General features: G+C 41.1%; 1 protein-coding gene and 1 non-coding gene across 3 annotated transcripts in view; both read left to right on the top strand.

Annotated features, from left to right (window-relative positions):
• The window catches only part of FBXL7 (F-box and leucine rich repeat protein 7), a 370400-nt gene that overhangs the window by 319722 nt on the left and 27784 nt on the right, over positions 1-22894 (top strand). The window lies entirely within an intron of this gene.
• Positions 14183-14338, top strand: LOC118643060. The gene has a single exon (XR_004961945.1). It is a non-coding gene; the product is annotated as a U1 spliceosomal RNA (small nuclear RNA).

The raw sequence follows: 22894 nt of genomic DNA, 5'->3' as shown, positions 1-22894 counted from the left end.
TTCCAAGTGGTCTCTCCCAGTGTGGGACCAAGATCTCCCACTGTGGGACCAGGATCTCCTGCAGGCTTGTAATGGAGAGCTGTCTTTCTTTTGGCTCTCCTTGGAGCCTTTCTTTTGGGACCCGCCCATCCCCCAACTCATGGGGTTAAGATGGAGCTGTCAATCAGTGGCATCACCTCTTCCACAGAAGCTGGACACATGATGCCTGCTCACCCACTAGAGATCTTTTGGGGACTGGAATGGGTGCTTCAAGCCATAGGTGGTTTCTCTCTATAGGAGATTTGGAATTATCATTTAAGTTTAAAATGATAATCCTCCCCATCATGTGAGGAGAATCCTTCAGTGAATGAAAACAACACTGCAGAAATCAGAGCCACCTTGGAAGGAGAGTCAGTTCTCTGAGACCATTTAGAGAACACCTGCATTTGGCCAGCCTAAAGCCAGCCACCACCAACACATTTTAGTGGCATCAGCCTGTAGATTCTATTTTACCTGAAGGCTAGTTTAAGGTTGGTGTCTATTTCTTGTAGTGGAAATATTTTCCTTAGTGTCTTCTTAAGTCTGATTGTGATAGAAATAAAAATGTGCTGGTTCTGCCAAAGCCACCGATTTGTTTCTATTGAAACCTAACCCGTGCTCCTTGGCTACGTTTCTGCGTTCACAGTATCCGCACTACTCTTCTGGCTCCTCTCACTATGTTTTTCTACTTGCTCTATGACACTGTGATACATTATTTCTGCCGAAATTTGTTCTTCCCCCACCTGGAAAACCTGTGGGCTAGTCCTGCATTTTTGTCTATTCTAGGTGCTTCTTAGTCCTCACCACTCAGCCCTAAGTCTAGCCAGTAGAACAGCAGGGATGGGGCGCACACCCTTGCTCTAGCCTTGGAAGATCAGCGATGGGGTTTCCAGAAACAGGAACAGCAACACAAACACGGTGGTGGGCAGTAGGCAGAGTTTTGTCATTAAAGTGAGATCACATCCATCATTCTCCAGTGTTCCCATGTAAATATTTTTAAAACCAAGCCCTTGTGGATCAAACTAGTCTGGCACTCATCAAATTTCTGCCTTGATTTATACAAACTGAACTCTCTACATTCTGGTAAAAGAACAGATATCAACACTCCTTCTTCAATAAAAATGGGCTCTAAAAATAAAATGACGACTGGAAAGCACATGCTCCAAGTGGAAAAGATTAATACTGGAAATCCGTCATTATTAGGGCTTTTCTCGGTCCTTTATTGGCTTCCCTTTCTGGCTTTCCACTCTTGGGTTTTTACTACTTATTGGCACTGGTATGAGAGAGCAGATACAATGAGATCTAATTTGGAGTGGACAGTCTGCCACTTGGCAGTGCCTTTGGGAAATTTTAGTGAAACAGGTCACTGTGTAAACCTTCTGCTGTATATAAGGTGGGGATTAGAGTCAACCTAGATATCTGTGGGAAGCATGTACATACAGCCATGCAGAAGTGCATGCTCTCCACACACAGACATGCATGTACAAGAAAATGCTGGAGTTCCCCAGGGGCTCGCTTACATGGGAATGAGCAGCCATGTCAGCCTCACCTTGGAGAAGGGAGTTTGGGGAGAGATTCTCTTTCTACCAGGTTAGTAGGCACATGGCTTCCCACCAGCTGGACTCTGATGGAGCTGAGGTTCCCCTCAGCTGCACGTGGGCACTCCCCACCTTGCATTCCAGCTCGGGTTGCTCACCTTCCCATTGCTCATTCCCATCCCATCCAGCGGCCCCGGAGGCATGCTCCTATTCGGGGAGACAGGGAGGCCCATTTCAGCATTCTCCTCCATTCAATAAGCTCATCTGAAAGTGAAATAAACTCAGCTTCCCAAAGAGTGAAATATTATCACCAATACTGGATCTACCAATATCATGTGCAAGGCTTCATCAGAAGTCCTCACTGGTAACCCGGCCACATTGGAGCTCTTCGCTAAGAGGGAACAAGAAGAAAATGAAGCAAGCAGGATGGCCAGAGGATATTTCTTGATATTTAAACTGAAAATGAAAAATTTAGAAATAACAGCTAAAAATAAAAGTTTCATAGTCTCCTAATATTCATAATTATGCTGAGACCTCCCACCTCACAAACAAAGTTCTACAACTCTGAAGGACTGAAATCTGTCAACCACCGGAATAAGCAAGGAAACAGATTTCCCCTAGAACCTCCAGAAAGGAAATGCAGCTTGACCGGCACCTTGATCTTAGCCTTGTGAGAGCATGTTGGACTTCTGACCTACAGTAAGATGATAAATTTGCATTATATACGCTCCTAAGTCTATGGTAATTAGTTACAGAAGCAATAGGAAACTAATGCACATTCTGAGCATGGACTTGGACTCAGCAGACACAGTGTTTAGTGCCCACCCCCAATGCATATGGTAGTGTATTCTTGGGGTGTTAAGCCTGAGGGCCCTCATCTGCAAATGGATATGATCCCATGTCTATTTCATAGGCTTCTGTGTGGATAGCCTCCCTGAGAAAATACAGGAAAAGCACTCAACATATGGTCGGCCCATGAAAATTTTTCCTTCTACCCCATTGTACATATATGCCCCTCTGTCTGGAAGGATCTCCCTGCAGGTATATGCATGACTCACTCCCCCAGCTCCCTCAAGTCTCTGTTTAACAGTACCTTCTCACTGAGGCCTTTCTTAGTAACATTATTTACAATATCTTCTCTTTCCTTCACTACGATCCCCACCACTTTCTAGTACTCTTTTATGTCTTTTCCCATAGTATCTATCACTAGTGACTATATGTATTAGTTATATATTGCTGTGTGACAAATTACCCCAAGATTTACTGACTTAAAACAGTAGACATTGAGCTGATCTTAAGTGTTCTTACCACAACAAAACAATCTTGGAAAGGTGATGGATATGCTAATTATCTTGATGGTGGTAATTATTTCACAATGTATTAGTATATTAAAACATCATGTAGAACACCTTAAATATATACAATTTTTATTTTCAAGTAAAGCTGGGAAAAATACACATTTATTCTTTCACTGTCTCTGTGGGTCAGGAGTCCTGGCATGAGTTAGCTGGGTTTTCAAGCTGTAATCAAAGCGTCAGCTGGACCTGCAGTCATGTGAAAGCTCAGCTGTAGACATGGCCGCTTCCCACCTTGCTCATGTGGTTATTGGCCTGAGAGCCTCAGTTCCTCACTGGCTGTTGCTGGAGGCTGACCTCAGCTCCATGTCACATGGGCTTCCCATCAGAGTGAGCAAGCCTAGAAGGAAAGACTGAGTGACAGGACAGAAGTCACATGCTTTTATAATTGAATCTTAGAAGTGGCATCCCATCACTGTTCCTAATTCTGTTTCTTAGAAGGCGGTCACCAGGCCTGGCCCATTCTTGAGGAGTCACGATCACACGAGAAATGAATACAGGAAGCAAAGGCCCTCCAGAGCCATGTCTTGGCTTCATATTAGAATCACCTGGGAAGCTTTTTAAAAGTATTGCCATCAACAAATCATCAAACAACAAGTGCTGGCGAGGGTGTAGAGAAAAAGGGACTCTAGTACACTGCTGGTGGGAATGCAGACTGGTGCAGCCACTATGGAAAACAGTATGGTGTTACCTCAAAAAATTAAAAATTGAACTGCCATTTTACCCAGTGATCCCACTTCCAGGAGTATATCCTAAGAAGCCTGAAACACCAATCAGAAAGAATATATGTACCCCTATGTTCATAGCAGCACTATTTACAAAAGCTAAGATCTGGAAATAATCCAAGTGTCCATCAGTAGAGGAGTGGATAAAAAACAAACAAACTGTGGTACATGTACACAATAGAATACTATACAGCTGTAAGAAAGAAAGATCTCTATCCTTTGAGACAACATGGAGGGACCTGGAGGATATTATGCTAAGCAAAATAAGCCAGTCAGAGAAAGACAAGTATCACATGATCTCACTTATTTGTGGAATATAATGAACAAAATAAGGTGATGAACAAAATAGACCCAGAGACATAGAAGTAGGGTTCATATTGACACATTTCAGAGAAGGGGGTGGGGAGAGGGAAGAGATAAACCAAAGAACTTACGCATATAAGCATAACCAATGGACACAGACAACAGTGCTTGTGCAGGAGGGGGGCGGTGCTGGTGGACAGGAGGAGGGTGGCAATGGGGGAAAAAGGAGAAACATCTGTAACAAAAACAAATTAATTAAATAAAAACTTTAAAAATGTATTGACACTTTTTGGTTTCCGGTGGGGATTCTGGGTTCTGCTTTTACTTCTTAGGGCTAGTGCAGCTCAGGTTCAAATCAGGCACGAGGCATCAAAAACACCTAGGACAGGCATCTACTGTGAGGATGAAGACCATTCTCAGCCATCAGACTGTTGACATTTCAGAAAATGTTGACATGACTCTGAAGTGATGCGGTTATTATGAAGGGCCCCAGGGCACCCTGTGGAGGGTCTTGAATCACATCAATGTAGAACTCAGCCTCCGTGGGAAGAAAAAGAAGAGGCTTCGTTCTGACAAAGGGTGGGAAATAGAAAGGTACTGCCACCATTGCACAGCCTACAGACACGTACAGAACATGAGTAAGGGTGTTACACTGCCCTGGCCAGTGTGGCTCAGTTGGTTGGATGTCATCCTATGCACTGAAGGGTTGCTGGTTTGATTCCCGGTCAAGACACATGCCTGGGTTGTGAGCTCGATCTCCAGTTGGGGGCAAGTGGGAGGCATGTGGAGTGGGGCAGCTGATCAGTGTTTCTCTCTCTCCCTCTCTCTTCTTCACTCTCTAAAAAACAATTAAAAAAAAAACTTTTTTTAAAAGAATGTCTCTACGAACACTGGTGTTCAAAGAGTTTTAGAGAAGGGGGTGGAGGGTTTACCTTACAAGATGAAGTCTATGTTCTCTCACTTTCCCATCAACGTCGTTATCCAGAAGAATAATTCTCTTGTTGAAATCAGGAATTCCTTGGGTGAAAAATACACCCACAGGGTTTGGGTGAGGTCAGACATTGCTTGTTCAGTATCTCAAGCCCAGAAAGATGAGTGAATTCTTGAAGGAAACGACATTGAACATGTATCAAATTCAGCTGCTTTGATTCAGCAAGCCACAACAGTTAAAGACAAGGATATTAGAAAAATTTTGGATGATATTTGTGTTTCTGAAAAAGGAACAGTTCAGCATGCTGATGAATAAGATCTAAATTATCCAGCTTAAAAAAAAAAAAAAGCATAAGACTACCACAAGTTTAAAAGGCTCCATTAGCCTGGCCGGTGCTCAGTGGTTACAGCATTGGCCTGTGGTCCCGAGAGACCTGGGTTCAGTTCCCGCTAAGGGCATGTACCTCGTTTCAGTTTGTCCCCGGCCCTGGTTGGGTTGTGCAGGTGGCAGCCACTCCATGTGTCTCTTTCACGTCAATGTTTCTCTCTCTCTCTCTCTCTCCCCCCCTTCCACTCTATCAGAACAACAAAATGGAAAGGTGTCCTCAGGTAAGGATAAAAATAAATAAATAAATAAATAAATAAATAAATAAATAAATGTCTCCATTAAAGGGAGATACATTTTGCCCTGGCCAGTTTGGCTCGGCCGTTGAGCATAGATAGGTCTGCGGACCAGAGAGTCCCGCTAGGTTTGGTTTCCGCTAGGGGCACATACCACAAAAAATAAAAAGGGAGCCCTGGCCGGTTTGGCTCAGCGGTTGGAGCGTCGTCCTGCGGTCCTGAGAGACCCAGGTTCGGTTCCCGCTAAGGGCATGTGCCTCGGTTGCAGTTTGTCCCCGGCCCTGGTCGGTTGTGCGGGTGGCAGCCACTCGATGTGTCCCTTTGGCATCGATGTTTCTGTCTCTCTCTCTGTTCCTCTCTCTCCCTCCCACTCTACCTGAACAAAGAATGGAAAAATGTCCTTGGGTGAGGATAAAGAAAAATAAAAAGGGAGATACATTTTACCTTCTATGGGTCAGTGCAGCTCAACCTGGCTTCCCTCACACCCTTGGTTGGCTGCATGGGTGGTGCTTTGGTCGGGACAGGAGGCCATGAGGTACACTAGAAAGACAGCCAGATAGAAGGGGGTTTCTTCAGGAAATGAGTAAGTCTAAGCATTAGAGAATTCCTTGAGGACTCGAAGATGTGGAAGCCAGACTGCAATCTGAGAATGAATTATAAATAATTTGCAGATCAGTTGCAGGCTCTCCAGGTTGGGGATTAAGTTCTGAACTGAAACCACCTCATGCAGCTGCTGAATCTTCCATTTTCCAGAGTTGTTGGGAAACGGGGAGATGTGGGAGAAGAAGGGCCATCAGTGGGCACAGACATTGTTTGTAGAACATCACTTTGAATTTATCATGTGGTTCCATATGTACATGTACAGGGATTTTATTTCCAGCAATAATGGCATCGACATAAACTGTTTCCATTGTAGTTATGTGGATTACTCCAGTTCCTCATACTCCATAAGAAAGCTGGCTCCTTAGAACTTACTCAAGAAAGGTGTAGCTTCTCTCGAGGGGAGGGTACTCTATGTGCTGTCTGCAAGGACAATGAAAGGATTTGCATGGTCCTTTCATGCTCACATTGTCCGGGTGGTCAGGAATTTTGGGGAACCGTTGGGCTGCATCTATGGAATCACACAAGGCTGAAACCCTTTTTAGGACAAGGCTAAGAGGTCTTGGGAAGAGACACAGAGCAGGATGAACCTCTAAAGATGAACAGAAACAAGAGTGAAAGATTGCCATGCTTTCAGAGTTAAGTAGTTATAAGGATAATGCTTCTCTTTTTACAGAAATATTGTCTTAAAAAAAGAAAACAGCAATTTCTCCAACAGCTGTGTGATTAGATCAAAAGGAGATTAGAAAGAATTACACATTATTTTAAAGTAAAAAACCAGCACTGTAGATGGGCTCAGCATTGTAGAAATAATAGCAGACTAGACATTAATGTTACTACTAATTTTCTGTTTAGCTCGTTAACTTCTTCTATCACAGAATCTATCTTTTGCTACCTACCGAGAGATGGCTCCAGATAATGTTTTGAAATTATTTCACTATTCAGTGTTATTTACCAGTGTTATGTGCCAACTGCACAGATCTAAACAACAAGGAATCAGAGTGACAAAGAAAGGTCATTCATATTTTGCAATTACATCTCTTTAATCTCTGCGGAAGTTAAATATGATTAAATGAACCCTTCACGTAAATTAACAAGCAATAGTAATATCTTTGTTACTATTCACATTCTGATTTTTCTTTGAATACTTTAAAGTCAGTAGGAATACTGCAAACTGAGCAAAATATTTCGATTCAAATCCTTATGTCTTTCTCTTTTCATAATCAAGATATAATCATGGAATACTGGGGGAACTTTTGGATACTGGGTACAAGGCTACATGTTATAAAGGGAAGACCCTGTGAATGTGAACAGTTGTGGGTGTGATACGGATCCTATGGCATTTTCTGAGTAGAAATGGATCACTGTAAGTTGGGGGTTCAAGGTGACTGTGCGATCGGACACAACTGACCTTTGGAAAAAGGTAGGTGAGATATGCAGTTATCTAAGAAGTCTAACTGATATCTAGAGAAGCAAATCACAGAGATAGTAAATATTTAAAATCTCTGCTCTTTGACATGATGGTTTACCAGATGAAATTATGTTTACGGTGTCTCCTCATCATTCACTCATTAATTCATAAAATACTTATAAATCGTCCCCTGTGGACAGAATTCTGTGTCTCACATGAACCCATTAGTTTGTTTCTGGGAAAACATTACACATCTCATAATGAAAAGTACTTTCCAAAACGTGTTCCCTGAGTTTGATTTTGCAATTATTTATTTTTTTAAGTTATGTATTATAAGGAAACTGAAGTGGAAGCTCCCATTTATCATAATAAGTGGAATTTAGACTACAAGTATACCTGGCTTTAAGGCAGAAGTCTGACCCTGACGCAAGATAATAGTTTTTTATCTTAAGAAGTAAAGGAAGTTTGTTACTTCGAGGTTCATGTGCAAAACTGGTGGACTTTCTGTGTTTAAGGGATTACCCATTGAAAACACTCTAGAGTATCAGACTCTCTAGGAAGTAGGACTAGACACAAATAATTTTTCAAGTCATGTGGGTTGTTTTAATATGCAGCCAAGGTTGAGAACTGTTGCACTGAACTCTCTCATCTCCAAACGACCTGTTGTCAGCTAGCTAGCTACTCGAGTGGAATCATGGATTTCTGCTAATTCACCAATAATGGGCGTTTCCTCTCAATAATTATTTGCATTTTGATATGGAACCTATACTACCAACCAAGTCATGTCTTCATCATTTCAGTTAATTTGTTTTGTTGTTGTTGTTGTTTTTAATCTTTTACCTCCTTGCAGAGAGCACGAGAGGACTTTTTTTTTTTTATCCTCACTCAAGGACATTTTTTTCATTTTTTGTTCAGATAGAATGGGAGGAAGACAGAGAGAGAGAAACATCGACGTGAAAAGGACATATTGAGTGTCTGCCACCTGCATGACCCAACCAGGGCTGGGGACTAACTGCAACTGATGTACATGCCCTTGGCGGAAACCGAACCCCCGGGTCTCTCAGGACCGTAGGCCGACGCTCTAACCGAGGAGCCAAACCGGCCAGGGCGAGAGGACATATTTTGATGCTAGCTAATCAGAGGGGAAGCTCAGTGTTCCCAAATGGCCACAAGAAGACTTTAAGGACAGCAACCAGTTTCCTAGAGTTAGGAAGGGGAACAGAATCCTCAGGCTTATTCTCCTTTTTTTCTAAATCTGAAACTTTCCTGGAAGAAGCCGAGACAGACCACATCTGTCCACACTGTGTCACTAATGGGAAGGCCCACATCCAGAGGCGAGCTCACACCACGCGGTGCCTCCATACAGGTTAAAGAGGTCTTTATGGACTGAGCAGAAAATGACCTCTGCCGTCCATTAATGTCACTTGAACAGTCTCCTACGTGGGAAATCAGCTTTGCAGGACTAAGTTTTTACTTAAGACACAAAAGAGTGAATTCCCGGTATGAAGTCCCCCAGTGTGAAAAAGGACACCCTGGGAAGACCAATTTCCTTCAGAATTGTGACATATCACTCAACTTGTCAGTATAAAGTGTTCATTGATTTCCAGCTTGATTCTGGAACTAAACTGAAGGGTGTCTTTGCACGCATGGCTGTAGTACAGGGAACAAGATGAAAAAGCAGTCAGTAGAGCTGAGGTTAGTAGTGAGATAGTAACACAGAGTATAGCAAAGGAGTACCAAAATGCCAGGACCACCAGCTTCTTGACTTTGTCTGTTAAATCCATATGAATTTACTCATGGTTCTGTTTCCAGCAGTATAAATCTACCAGCTAATTTAAGCAGAAAGAACTCATTAAAAGAATATTAAGTAGATCACTAACTCTCCAGGAGATTCTGAAAGCCTGTCCCAAGAGCTCCCCGCCAGGGGCAGAGGACCACAGTCATGGCAGCCCCCTGGCCTGCTGAAGGTGCCCACAGACACCTCCCAGGCTGCCTCTAGAATTGCTGCTACTACTGCCTCTGCAGATGGTGGGCACCGCTGTTGCTAGTTTCACCATTTCCTGGAATTGATTCTGTGCTTTCGCTGCTGCTTCTGGTATCTAGCTTCCAATCAGGTCTGGGTGTCTCTGAGTCAGAGGGGTCTGCCACCTCAAGAGGAGGGGAATTCCCTAACACAGGCAAAGGTGCATCTGCATAACACTCCTAACAACCATCTTCTACTGGTGGGGTCTGCAGACAGGCATTCACCTGTGAACTGTGCGACCCGATGGCAGAGACAAGTACAGAAATCAAGAGGAATCTTTCAGAAACATTTGACACAGAGGTTTAGGCTTAGGTCTTATATATCTTACTCCCATGTTTATTTCATTTTTCTAGTAATTCATTTTTACTGATTTTGCAGAAGTATTAGTCTGTGATGGGTTAGAAGCAAAAAACTGGTCTTTAACATAGAATTTAAAGAGCACTACTTCTTACTATTTATATACATTGGTTTGTAATGTTTGCTTAGTAAAATAGATTCCGAATCATGTAGGTCAAGAAAAGTTTTATCTTTTCATTTAATAATAAAAAATAATATACTGAGTACTTATTCAACCCTATCTCTGATGCATGCTCATCTAAACCTTACTATCCAGTGAGGTTGGTACTATTTCTATTCGTTCTGAAGGTGAGAAAACTAATCAACAGAGAGACTAAGTAACTTTCCACGCAGTCTGTTTTCAGGAAGTTTACTTTACCCACCAAGTCACACTACTTCTTGCATGGAGGCCCCTACATAAAGGCAGACAGGAGGTAACCTAATAGTATCATTCACTGTCAAAAGTTGTCCTTTTGGGGGCCAGATTCAATATTTCTCTGAGTAATCAAAGACAATGGTTTGTAGAATAGATGATTTTATTATTTTGCTGGATTTGTTATTGTTGTTTCCAAATTCGAGCATGTTCATTTTGTTAATCCTTTTTATTTTTTGCAGAGATCATGTAATTCTCTATCAAATTATATGTAATTCTTCACTGAGACTTAAATTCCAGGGATGTCTCTGTTCTCCCTCATATAGAAAGTGGAGCTACTGAGCATAAGATCCCATAAGATAGACGAGAAGCGCTCACTCCAGGCCATCTACTGCTTCTGGCTACAGTGGCCCATCAGGAGGAGTGTACCTGTGCCTGAGGGGCCAGGGCCAGGAGTGGCACTAGGTGTTCTTGTGGGACCCCGTCCAGGCTGGTGTCTGAGTGCAGAGCTTTCCTGGGCATCGGACTTGTCTAAGGTGTGGCCATACAAGTCAGGAAATGTCTGCTTTCATGACCAAGAATCAGACCAGCTTCCCATTCTGTAAAAACAGCCAACACGTCTGTAAAACCCACGATTCAGACCTGGCAGAAGTCTGTACAGAACCAGAAATACATCAACGCTCTGACGAAGGCAGTATTGGCAATGAATCCCGTGAAGTCAAATGGCATGTAATGCCGTTAAGTCAGTCTCGTCTCAGTCTATTCCCCATTAGAAGGAAATTACTCTGTGGTCACAGAACTGCTTTTTCTCTTTGATCAAAGCCCTGAGGTGAAACTATTGAGTTTGCAGAGCAGAAATAACACAAACGTGGGTGGGATCTCCAGGCAAGGCCGTTCTTCTGAAGCCTAATACAGCTCCAATCTGAGAAATGTATGTTTAAAAATAAGATAGCATTTTACTGAACATATGTATTATAAACCAAATGATTTTTTGATATGTCAGTCTAGTCATTTTTTAAAATCAATACAGTAAGGCCTAGCCTGCCCTCTCTTCATCTCAGACACATTATCATGAATGTGCCACCAACTCTCAATGGTTGAAAACTTCGGTGTAATTAAAACCATCCTTTCCACATTTATCATTCACATGTTACCATGTACTCTTCAAGCACTTGACGTACGATAAGAAACATGCAGATCTTGTATCGATGTTTCCAGTGTTGGCGTGACTGTCTCGGTGCAGAGTCTGACAGAGCTCTGTGACAGGGCAGGAAATGCAGATAGATGCACATTCCCAAGTATTTATTCATGACAGGACAGTTTTAAGGTTTAATTTGTTATTGTTTAGTTTCTGGTTTTTCCCAGAAGAGAAAACCCTACCAGTGTGTCCTACTCTTATTTAAAATAGATCATGAGATACTCCATGGTTTTTAAACCCATGTAGAGGAAAGCTATTATTCACCAAACAAGGTTTCCCACACGTTGGTCTCTCATCTCAAGTTATATGCATAAGAGCTTTTGGTTGTAAGAAATGGGTTGTATAGCCCCACACTTGGCACTGTGAACTCACTCATCACTTTATAGGTGGTGAGACAGGCATCCTTTTGTTGGAAAGACTTGGGCAATAATCCTAGATGTGGTCTTGGGTATATTTCCTTAAGTCCTAAATCAATGCTGGCCAAATTGCCACTTTTGTTGGTTATTTGTTGAACATCTGGAGACAATTTTTCAGTGGGTGGCAGAGGACAAGAGTATGTGGCGAGAACCTTAAAACTAATTAAATCCTAAGACCCATCTATTTTTGAGAGACTACTCCAAGTAAAGATCATCTGTTTGTAAATACCAAACTATCCCCCAGAATGTATTATACAGATTAAAGTAGAATTAACTACTTAATTAATGCAAATAGAATTAGTTTTGTACATAAAAGGTAATAATTACACATTATATATCTTGATTATCTATTATTTTGCTGCTGAAAAGAAAAAGAAAAACTGGCTCAAATCACAATCGCCTTATAAATGAATTTAATATATAGTTAAAAGTATCCAATTCAAGTTGTCAATAGAAAACAGACACAATTCAGTTAGCATAAACAGTCTAAATCATTGGGAACATTTTTATCATTTTAATTATTGTTAATTTAACAGATTCTAGAAAAAGAAAAGTGGTAAAATTCCAAATAAAATACCTCCCCCCACCAAAAAAAAAAAAAAGGGGGGGGGGAGGAAACTTGCAATAAATTGTATATGTACATGTTTACCCTTTAAAAAAAAAAATTGAATCTACCTATGAATGATGGAAACTGTTTTTAGAATGGTGTATGGGCTACTGATTGCTGTATAACAAATTACCCCCAAAATGTGGTGGCTCAAACAGCAGCTTTTGTTATCTCATAGTGTCTGTGGGTCAGGAATCGGGCACTGCTCCTGTAACAGACAGCTAACAGGTGTCAGCTGGGCTTCAGTCACATCAAGGCTTGACAGAGGGCTCCACTGCACACTCACTCAGGCCCGTGGCAGGACCCAGTTCCCTGCAGGTAGACTGGGGGTTCAGCTCCTCACACGCTGTTAGCTCGAGACCGCCCTCATTTTCTCGTCTCATGGGGCTCTTCATAGCACAGCTCGCACGTGGCATTTTGCTTCATCACTGTGAGCAAGGGAGAGAGCGAGAGGGAGGGCAGTCACAGTCTTCTATAGCCATCTCAGCAGTGACATCTTATCACTTTTTCCAAACTTTATGTATTAGAAGCTTGTAACTAGGGCCAGTCTACACTCAAGAGGAGGTGATTACACAAGTAAGTTAATACCAAGAGGTGAGATCATTGGGACCTACCACACACAGTGATTGGTTTCCACTTAGATGGTGACATCATGAAAGGTAGATGATCAAAGAAATACTTCAGCTCCCACAATGACTTTCCTCCAAAATGTTAAAAAAAAACACAAAAAAACAACCACATCATTGTATTTCTAGGACCTGATCCAGTTTCTTTGACCATATGTATAACCAGAACTGGGCAAGTTGAAAATCCCTATTATCATTTGTCATACATTTAAAAATGGCATTTTCTTCTTTAAAATGTATGTAAGTCAATTATCAGAAGCAAGCAAGAAGAGAGAGGCCAATCGATCCAGGCAAACAGCTGGAGTAGCCTGCACTGAATGCAGCCTGGACATGTCATGTCCCTGCTTCTGTTCCTCCTATCAGCTGAAAGAACTCTCAAGGAATCATTTTGAGCTCTGTGTGTCTGTGTGTGTGCATGTGCGTGTGCATATACTCTATGCACGCACACGTATGTGGCCATGCGGACTGTGACTATGGGAACACACTCAGGGGAAAGTGAGTGATCCTGTACATTTACCTTGCTCCTTTCTCACCATGGCCATAAAACTGGCAGAGGGACTTTTTTAAGTTGTAGAGGCCCAAATTAGCCCTGTCTCCAAAAGGCATTTCCTTTCTCTGAAGTGTGCTATTTTCTTTTTTCTCCAGTGGCAATCCCAGTGAATATTACTCAGTACATCTCCCAAGTTATATTTTGTCTTCAGATGGAGCCTAATTTCAGTGATCCCTACTCGGCCCCTTCATTATGCTGGTTTATGGATGACCATCCTGCCAGCAGGGCTTTTCACCCCATAAACCAAGAAAACCTCCACATCCCTTAATTCACAGGGTACAAGTAGTGTACACAGAGCCAAGGTGAAAATCCTTTGCTAATAAAGTAGGGTGAAACTTTGGAAGCTGCATGTGTGTTTGCCGTGTGTGTGCATGTGCACGTACCCATGTGTGTCTATGACTCACAAGCACATATTTTCCAAGAGTCATGACTCACAAAACAACATTGCTGATCTAACAATTATACTCCCCCCGAAGTGATATAAAGTGCCATGAAGATTTCTTTGCATTGAGCTAGTTCACTGCGGTTCACCTTCCATTAAAAGGTGAAACTATACTTACCTGGCAAAAGAGAGATCTTGATCACAAAGGTGGGTTTCCCAGGGCAGGGTCTATCCATGCACTCGGGATATACGGACCCTGCGATTTCCCCAAATGTAAGAAACTCGACTGCTGAAAATGGCCAAACTGTGCTTTGTTTTGCTTTGGGCTGGAAAGAGGAAAAAGAAAAAGCTTAACAATTCAAGACACAGATAAATTGCTTTTTTTTAAACAAAGACTCATTGCATTTATAAACGTGGGTCTCCCATAATTTTTAAAAATCGTTTATATGTGGAGATGAGCCTTATAAACAGTGCAGCCTAGTCAAGCTATGGTTTTTTCCAATTAAAGGACTGGACCCAACAAGACCACCAATTGTTCTGTTGTGTTTTGGAAGCTTGATCCAAGTTTACATTTCCAGCCAATGCCTCACCCCTTGTGTTTATGACAGCACAAAAGAGTTCGCCCTGGGAATTCCTCGGGGGGAGTCACGCAGTGCACTGTCACTGAGGAGTGCGCCGGAGGAAAACAAAGTAGCATGTGAAACGGGAAGCAGGAGAATGGACGATTTTTCTTCCCTTGACATTTAAATCCCAAATTGGGTTCTCCTACATATCAAAAGCGAAAATATTTTCAGTGTTTGGACATATGTAGGAATTACCAAATGGAGAGTTAAGTCTGAGAAAGTACCACAACATCAGCCGTTTGCACAGCTGTTGTTGGAAATGACTCCAAACCACCCCAATGTGTCTAGCGAATATAAATATTGACCACTTGCATTTCCTGGCTTTGTTTAGGGGTCTCCCTGAAGATAGGGTGCTAGTAAGTACCTTACCAAACACGCTTTGTATGGTACTAACTCTGCCTCCCATGACAGTTGTTGCTCTGCTATCTCCTTATAATCATGCATAAAAGAGCTCTTTTGTGGGAATTCGAAAGTATCGTGTGTGGTTATTTTGGTAAACTCAAGAGGATTGACTGTGCGTTAGTGTCTATGAAACTATTTTAAATACACATGCGCTCTTCCAATGAAGAGAGGAGGAAATGCCAATGTTTAAAAGCAAAAGGTTACATATTCTGGGATTCCTTGTCCCCTGATGGCCACTACATTTTCCCGCTGAGCACCCACCTGCTCCTCCAGGCACCTGGACACCAGACTCTACAATCGAGCCTCTGCATGTCTGACCCCATTATGGTGCCACAAGCTGTAGATGTCCCTCAATCAAAATCCCATGGCTGGACAGTCCGAGAGGTCAATTTAAAGAGATTTCATGAAGCTCGGCTGGTGTGGCTCAGTGGTTGAGTGTCGACCCATGCACCAGGAGGTCGCAGGTTCAATTCCCAGTCAGGGCACATGCCTGGGTTGTGGGCCAAATCCCCAGTGGGGGTATGCAGGAGGTGGCCAGTCGATGTTCTCTCTCATCGATGTCTCTATCTCTCTCCCTCTCCCGTCCTCTCTCTAAAATCAATAAAGAAAAAATAAAAATTTTAAGAGATTTCATCAAGTGCATTCATAGTAACTAAATCTAATTTATATTGCATTATCATCCAGAACAGAGCAATAGCTATTAATTTTGCCTTCCAAATTCTGCTGAAGTGGTTATTGTGACTCACCTATAAATTCTCCTTAAAATACTAATCTGAATGCCTCTCTGAAGCCACTGAGTTTTCCCACTATGAATTTAACTTTTGTGTGGTGACATGACATTTTCAAACTACTGCATTCTTAAGAGAATGACTTTAAGTTTGGAAAAGATCTTATAAAAATATGAAGTCCAAGACAAATAACCTTCTGCAACTTAGTCTCAGTGTCCATTCTACCTCTCATGTGCAAGTTTTCTTCTATGTCATGAAAAAGGCAAAATTGGTTTTTATCTTCCTAAAGCCTAGTGGTCAGGCAGTATCCAAGCCCCTTCCCCGATTCAGAATTCCTTCTTTGTTCATGCCTGTGAGAGCGTGTGGACGGGTTTCACCACATCACAGTCATGACAAATCCAGGGGACAAACAAGCAGAGAAGAAAAGAGGGTGGGAAGGATATTAATACCCTCTCGGGGACAATAAAGTGTATGAAATGCTATGAAATTTACCAATAGCTGGCTACAAGCCAAAGAAAATCCTTCCTTTTTAGTTTTAGTGGTTCAAGATTAACAGGTCAAGAGTTTATTCTTCAAGGCATAGGGTCCCACCTTCTTGATGCGTCCCCAAACAGCCCTACCTGGGATTAAGATACGATTCTTCCTTGTGTGATTTATCAGGAGGCTTGTCTTCCTCATTGAAAAGCAAAAGCTTGTATTTCACTGGAAAACATTGAGTAACGGAAATTTTCCTAATGATCCGAGGTTAGGGAATACGGGAGCACCTGTGGTGTTTTCAGAGTTAAAGCAGCAGAAGCTATGTATGAGCCGAATCAGCTGAAACATACATTAAATATATGCCAGTGATGTTCAAGTTCTCTAAATCACTGGCTCTTCAACCCCCTTTTACATTAGAACACCCAGGAGCTTTGAAAACCTCCAGTGCCTATGATGTACCCCAGACCAAATAAATCATAATCTCAGGAGGCACGATCCAGAGATCGGTGCTGTTTAAAATCCCCCAAGTCACTCCACCACACAGTCACGTCTGAGAATCTGCACACTAAACAGAGAGCTTGTAAATGTCTGCAGGTGCGCAGCTCTGTGCTTTGAGCATTTCAACCACCAGGGTCCACTTATTCTTTCCTTTCACAAACACATGATTATTCAGCAGCATCTCCCCAATAAAAACCACGGATAAGACTTGCAAAATTAAACAACAAACAAAAATTCAACCAGGCCAATTTAAGAAATAAACTGGAAGAAAGTTGGACCAGTCATTACCTGAGGAAGAGTTCTCATAGTGCTGACTTTATAATTGACAAAAATTCCTGGGAACATCAGGCTTCATTCTCTCTTTTCAAGTAAAAAGGAGAACATTGACAGAGCTCAATTTTCTGAAAGATGATCTGAAAGCGGAAACCCACATGAGACACCAGTAAGAATTTTGGCTTTTTAGCCTTACCTTTCAGTATGTGAACTCTATGTACTATAAACAAATTCGGAAGGAGATCGAGAGTTTATACTTCAACCGAGATGAAGCAGTTTACCAAAGAAAAACCTCCAGTGACACTGAGTAATGCATCAGTTCCTAATTAATTCTACCATATGCACTCAGATATATCAGAAAAGTAGAATCTGAGTATCTTCAAGTTCTTGCTCATGTCAGAGACGTACCAATTACTTTTAGCATAAACCTAACTTAGGGACCGTAGACTTCCAATGATTTTGTATTTTATCCTCCACTGAAGTTTTACTCTGCACAGATCAGAGTACTTTCTGCCTTTACCATTTAAAATCTTGGAAAGAAAGAGGGATCCGTGTAATTTTCTATAATTTAGAATCCATGCCCTCAACACATATTTATTAAGCACATATTTTCTGTCAGCTCAGCTCTGTTTTAGGAGCTGGGTACACATCAGGAAACAGAAGAAAGATGAAGTCCTTTGAGCTTACAATCAAGCAGAGGGAGGCACACAGTATATATATAAAACATAATTTAAACTCTTACAAAAGCTTTTAAAAAGTAATTGAAAACCAATGTCATATTAAATTGTAATAAGTAAGGAAGGTGCTATAATAAGCTGGACGTATTTTATTTTAGTGAATGCTTCATTTGCAAATGTTACAACTTAGACATCTCTGATTATTTAAATTTCATCTTCTATAGGAATGATTATCCAGTTCTAATGCTTAGGGCATTTTTTCCCCCATATTTTGAAGCCCAAGGCTAATTATAAAGCTGGGATTTAAGCCATCAGTGCATCCTGCAAGGCTAAAGTGGGCAAAGTAGCCTCAAAAATCACCCATCTCAGTTCCAGTCTGTAAATCCTGGCTGTGGGGAATCTCCAGAGGAGTGCAATTCCAGTTCTCCAGCACATGTGCTGAGGCTAGTGGAGTAGCCCCTGCCAGTTCCTTCCTCCTCTGACCCTTTGAAATGCAGATCATCTGGACAGCAAACTCTCACATCTGTTGTTGTTGACAAACATCAGAAGATGTTGTCCTATCCCAGGGCTGCTATTTATTATTTCTCTGTAGACCTTAGTAACTCAATCTGAAAATGGAAAAACACCTAACTAGCCCACAGTAAGGCATTGAGTCTAAAGAAAGATAATATACCTAAAAGTGCTTTATAAACTGTAGTGGGAAAATGCAGTTCTTCCTAATTTTACAAATATCTTGAGGATCTTCTAAATTCAACAAATATATATGATTCTTCTGTGCATTCACTCAGAGTGCAAGAGATAAAAAAAAAAAAAAAGACCCCAAGAGCTAAATCTAAAAGCCTTTACTCATCTATCTCATTTATTAATTCAACAAATACTGAATACCTATTAAGTATGAGGCACTTTTGTAAGATGCTAGGAAAAGAGCTGTGAGCAAGATAATCAAGGTAACAATCTTCATGGAGCTTACAGCCTAATAAGTAGGAAGATAAATAAATGCCTTCATTAAGATGGAAAGTGCTGTGATCATTTAAATGAGGCATATATCATATGTTGATGGACCCAGGCAGTAGCTCATAAAGTAGACAGTACTTGAATCAAGCCTGAAAAATTTTAAAACAACAACATAAATTCTCATGAAGGAGGAGGGTACAACTAGGGTAGGGAAGAGTTTAGATCATGCTCCCGGAAACAGTGAATAGTCCAGTTTTCTGGGGGTAGGCCACACCAAGGGAGATACTTGCAGAAAGTTTGAAAAGTTGTGTTGACGCCCCAACAAGGACAGCTTTATGTGGATAGGCAAGAAGTCTGAATTCAGCAGGCAATGGGGAAAGCAATGCAAGATGTTGAGTAAAGGAGTGGGTGGTTGACAGGTGTGTTTTAAGACTGATCCAACCAGAAAGGATTAGGGTGGAAAAGACTAAAAGGTATGAAACCCATTGGGAAACCATTGCTATTATTAAATATCTTTCACAATGTCATTGTGATTCATACAAATACTAATGAAACATGCCTCCAGGCAGGTATGCAAAGGTAAAACATTTAGCATGGGTGTGCAAAAAAAACAAAGGTAACTAGCCAGTCTCCCATCCCCATGTACCTCCCCCCATATAAATATTATTTTCTCCAAAGTCATGAATATAAATCTCTCTCTTTAGCCTTGATTGGTAGAGTTATCACATCTGAAGTAGGAGAAACCAGGATTCTACCCATATGCAGAGTAGACATTCACAGAATTCATCCAGCCACAGCCAGGAATCTCACAGGCTGGAACATTTGTTCAGGCAACAACTACCCATCAGCTACGCATTTCTGGTGGAGCAGAAATGACTCAGCCTCTTTGTCCCCAACCACGTGGGAAATTCTGTTCATCTACTTGAACACATGAAGGCAAGGCCATAAGCAACAGCAGTCTGGAAAGCCAGCCATTATTCCTGGTGGTGGAGCAGTACCAGCCGGCAGCCAGGTTGACTGACAGACCCATAATGTTTATGTGTGTGAGAGAGGGAAAGAGACAAAGAGGGAGAAATCCTACCTATCAGTCAGCCTAAGAAGACGAGTGAGGGGGTTGACTTTCGCACTCATCATTCTCAAAGGATGGGCATTCATTCCAACAAACTTGTCCTTAGGTGTAGCTATGTGAAAAATATTTTTATGGTAAAATTTAGATTTCAGCCTCAAGCTAAAAACATGTCTCCACCTGAAATAGTTTCCATAGATGCCTGGCGAAAGCTCACTGTGTTCTTGGCTGGACCACCCCACTGTACCTACAGGAGACTGGCAGCTCAGGCCTGGTGTGGACCTGTTCAGCATCACACGCGTTCACACGGCGGTTCCTCTGTTTATTTTCCCTTTCAGCTGGGAAGTCACTTCACTGCACCTGCTCATCTCCTGCCAAGTATTTATTTTTTGGCCAGCTAGTTCTGTTTCTCATAGGGATTTTTTGTTTGCCTTTCTTTCTGAAGAGGACTGAATAATTCATGGTGCATTCAAAACTAAGACTATATATATTTCCTTTACATTGTATATGTGTACATGTACCTTTATATATAGAAAGTGTGTAAAATACATATATAAAGATGTATAAGATATAAACATATATAATATTATCAGTCATGCTATCAATCATACAGTATTTTTAACTTAGATGTTCTGAAATATGATTCTGTTGTAAGGGTTCTGCTGGTTAAAATGATAGCATATAAGATCACTTACACAGAAAAGGAGTTGTCATTGAGATAAACAGATTTGAAAAATCAATGTTTTATGTGCTTAAAATTTTTATCTAAATGACTTGATAAAATAATACAGGAAAGCAAAAAAAATCTGAAAACCCTGGCTTTGCTCCCACAGTACTTGAGCAATTCAACAAACCTGGAAGGGTAATGCTGCGCAGTCTGGCTCCATCAGGAACTATCCAGAGACCTACAGAGAAAGAGGAACAAAAAAACCCAACACAGTAAATAAATAATAAAAAGAAAATATAACAAGAGCCCATAAGAATCTTCCTACACTTATGATTGGTAAGAAATGGAGTTTTGAAAGGGCTTATTGTAAGAATATTCATGGCAATGCCTTGCCTGAGTGGCTCAGTTGGCTGGAGCATCATCCCACACACCAAAAGGTCTCAGATTTGATTCCCAGTCAGGGCACATATCTAGGTTGCATTGCGGGTTCAATCCCAGGTCAGGGTACGTACGGAAGGCGACTGATAGATGATTCCCTCTCACATTGATGTTTCTCCACACCTCCCCTCCCCCCCCAAAAATCAATAAAAACATATCCTTGGGTGAGGATTATTTTAAAAAACAGGAATATTGATAGTCATAATTAAAGATAAAAAAGGAATCTTTAATTTTATTTTAAAGATGCATACCTAAGAAAATGTCACCAATGGTTTCTTCAGGTTTTTTCATGTAGAAATTTGCCCTGGTACTAAAGATTATAGAAAGTGAAAGAAAGTGTGATGTACGAAGCCAGGAGCCACTTTCCACTGGGGATGGAAAGATGAACTGTTGGTTAGATGAACTGTTTGGGAGTGATCCTTCTGGGGTAACCTCATATCAACTATGCCCACAATCAGTTTATTCACACTAAGAAAGAATTAATTGTTAGTATTTTGCATTCACCTGCATTTAGCCTGAGGTCACAGGAGGGCTTGTCTAAAGACAACAATCCATTACTGGGGAAAGAAAGTCAAGTCGTCCTCTCCATGTTCCTAAACTGAAAGCATAATCCTTTTTCATACAGCTGGCCCTGCACCACCTCATTAAGATCTATACTGAAAAACGGCAAAGAAAGAAGAAAAATCGACTTTTCTTGGTGTTCAGGCCTATGGGGTCTGTTCCTGGTGCTAGCAGCAAAGCCAGCCGTGGTTAGAGGAAGGGTAACAGTGATATTAAGCAAGATAATTACTTCCTTATAAGAATTCTGTTACTTTTTAAATGAAATACTTTATAATTCCCAGAAAACTTCTTAATGTGGATTTCCTATTGAAGTCAAAGCAACATATGAAAATAAATCAAATGTATAAATCCTAGAATCTTAGGAGAAAATGTTGGAGTACATCATACATATTCCCAAGCAAATAATAAGTGAACCAATAAACTGCAGCCTGTGATTGTAGGAGTTGAAGCATTGAAATGTAAACAATTTGGTTCAAAGGAGAAGACCACTGTTACTATAACTTATGATAATATTTATCAGCATCTGCGCCCACTGGCCCAATTAGTCAATTTCACGTTTTCTGTAGAACAAACCTCTCGATTCTTATTAAAACCTAAATTCTGCCATAAAGTATCAAGTAGAAACCTACTTAACTTCAAAATCCTGTGTAGAAAAAAATTGTAAAAATAAGAAATACGTTCTTTAGTTGCCACTCCAGAAATAGATGTTTCAGTGGCTACTCCAATTTCTGAAAGCCATATACTTTACCATACAATTTACTGCATAATGATGCCAGAAGGACAAAATACTTCCTCTCGTTTTTTGTTGTTTTTTTTTAATTAATAACTCATAGTTTATTTCCACACAAGATTTGTCCTAAGTGAACTATACAGAGTGTTGGAGCAAGCAAGAATCTGATAAAGCCAGAATTAGGTCATATCACAAATTTCACACAATGACCCTTTTTTGAGTAGAACCAAGGCCTAGATTACTGTCTCACTTCTAGGACTTTTTAAATCATACCCAGCACAAGGCACCAACTACTCAGCCATGAATTTGCGAATGATGAGCTTTGCCTTCTGAATGACTTTTAAGCTGGATGTGAGTGCCATGCCTTCCTGCATATTATACATGTTTATTTTTTAAGGTTAGTCACTCATTTTAGAATGCAATTGCATAGAGAATTTAACTGCATCCTTCAACAACTGTTAACTTGCATTATCAAGGGGATGTGATTATAAGATGGCCAGAAAACTTCATTTAATTAGGACCCCAAAGCACTCCATTCCAGTGACCCTACTTCTCTGTTCTCGTCCAGTTTTCCAAGCGGGAAAGGCCCTGTGCAGCTGCCTTCCATCCTGTCACTCCTAGCTTCGCTCTGTGCCTGTAGGGAGCACAGTGACAGTTTTATATTAGTTTTCTTGCTTCCACATGTGCTTCCCCCCCCTCCTTAGAGCATATGTTTAATATTTGGGACAGAACAGGATGTTTAAAGTTATGAAGTTATCAGTTTGTTTTCCTTAGAAGGCACAGATGCC

Source organism: Molossus molossus, unplaced genomic scaffold (genome assembly GCF_014108415.1).
Source record: "Molossus molossus isolate mMolMol1 unplaced genomic scaffold, mMolMol1.p scaffold_m16_p_3, whole genome shotgun sequence".
Taxonomy (NCBI): Eukaryota; Metazoa; Chordata; class Mammalia; order Chiroptera; family Molossidae; genus Molossus; species Molossus molossus.
This window is presented reverse-complemented; position numbering and strand designations above follow the sequence as displayed.